This window comes from Cyprinus carpio, chromosome A8, assembly GCF_018340385.1.
Source record: "Cyprinus carpio isolate SPL01 chromosome A8, ASM1834038v1, whole genome shotgun sequence".
NCBI classification, from domain to species: domain Eukaryota; kingdom Metazoa; phylum Chordata; class Actinopteri; order Cypriniformes; family Cyprinidae; genus Cyprinus; species Cyprinus carpio.
Genome location: NC_056579.1, coordinates 4,194,414 through 4,196,659, shown reverse-complemented (window position 1 = coordinate 4,196,659; position 2,246 = coordinate 4,194,414).

Genomic DNA, 2,246 nt, shown 5'->3' with positions numbered 1-2,246 from the left:
GTGACGTATTCTACCGGCTGACCTTTTCTTAAAGGGACAGTTCACCTAAAAATGGAAAATGTCACTATTTACTCACCCCCATGTCATCTGTATTCCAAAAAAAAAAAAAAATGAATACTCTTATTCAGCAAGGATGCATTAAATTGATCAAAAGTGAAAGACCTTTGTAATGACACAAAAGATTTGTTTCAAATAAATGCTGTTCTTTTGAACTTTCTATTCATCAAATAATCCTAAACAAATAATGCATCACAGTTTAAACAAAAATGTACCACAACTGTTTTCAATGTTTGATTAAATGTTTCTTGAGCAGTAAATTAGCATATGATTATGATTTCTGAAAGATCATGTGACACTAAAGACTGGAGTAATGATGCTGAAAATTCAGCTGTGCATCACAGGAATAAATGACTTTTTAAATCTCTGCGTTCAATCTGCTGATTTTGTTTCTGACTCTTTTTAACAGGTCAATCATGCACGGACACGTGATTTTGACTGTTGTCTAGCCGTGCCATTGATCACAGAGGCCGGAGAGCATCTGCAGCTGGTCATTAGCAGAGAAAATCTTGTTGATGAGGAAGTCTTGTGGCCTAATAAATGTTGTGAGGATTCTTATGTGTTGTGTGTGGGTTCTGCACAAAATCCAAGAAGAGTTGACCTCTGATTCCCAAAAATGAGCACAATTTTCAGTTCTCCAACTCAACTGCACATTGGACATTTTTTTTTTATATCATCCCGCACCAAACAAGCCACATCTTCAACACTGATTTGACCATTCACAGTGGCACGTGACTTTCGTTTGTACACTTTAGTTCATCTTCATACATGCCACTTTTGTATGTATCATAAATGAATAACACGCTCATTTAGTTTCTGCTGTCAACAAGAACAACTTTTGGTTTTCACAAAACAGAGAAACTTCAAGCCATCTGTTAAAAATCCTTCAAACCATGAGAGCTTGACAATCGATTTTTTGAATTTTTCTTGAGGAAAAGCTCAGATTTGACCCTCTCCAAGAGTGACGTCTTGATATGAATGTTTCAGGTGCATGTGATACAGTTCGGTGATGTCTTTTGTGTATCATAAGGAATTTTATGAGGATACAAACCAGGAGTAGATTCAGATTTTAATTCAAGTCCTTCAGAGGAGCTTGTTTTAAGTGTAACTTTTAAAAGCAGATCTGTCTCTGTATATATAGTTTACCCACAATCCTCTATTCTGTGCATAAACCCTTTTTCCTGGGTGTTAAATATGTAGAATGCCATGAATAAGAATGCTAAGAAAAGAACATTTAATATTCTTGGGTTAGAAATTATCATTTCCGTTTTTAAAGAAAATAAAGGATAAAAACCAGAGTGTGCGTAACCCTGTCTGTGGTAAGAAAACAAGCTTAAACTGTAGACAGGTGCATGTTGGGATCTCTCTCGTGTGCCCGTCAGAATGGCGTTCAGGGGTTGTGATGTCCCAGACAGCGTTGGCACGAGGTGGAGATGAGCTGTCCCACACCTCACCGCACTGTCAGATACTGGAAGACAAAGCCGTTGACATGACTCCGACTGTATTTTAGTCCAAGGGCGCTTTCTGATTCGAGGTAACGTGAAGCCTAGTGCATGTGTTGGGAATTTAATATTAAATGTGTAGTAGTGATTGGATTGTGGAGTGATGGAGGCACAAATGCTTCGTTTTGAAGTTTTGATACTTACCTCCACCAACGACAAATAATTAACATGTATTAGTTTAATTTTGCAACTTAAAGTTTAATGGGTAGAGTTAACCAAGCTGTTTATTCATTGTTTTGTTATCAGCCACTGCAGCTGATATTGCAAATTAGTCTTTGATAGATTAGAAAAATGGGGTTCATTAAGATGTGAACTTGACCATCAACCACATCCCGGTCTATTCTGGTACAGAACAACAAAAAGCAGGCATAGACATTTCTGAACAGACTTTACACAACACATACCAAGATTGGACATTTTTATTTTGTCTGAAAAATGCAATATGCATCTTGAATGGTGTGTCACAAAACTACTTTGGTTTTACAATATTATTTTGTTTAATCAAGTTACCTTACAGTACAGCAAAATGTGAAGGAAAAATTAGATCTTGAATTTCCTGTTTTCATCACATTACAGTACTTTCCAGCTGAAATTCTATAAAGAAATGGACAAAGCCAATTGTTTACAAATATTGCACACTGCAAGTTGCATTTAGGCTGACAACTAATAAATGTTTAAATATAAATT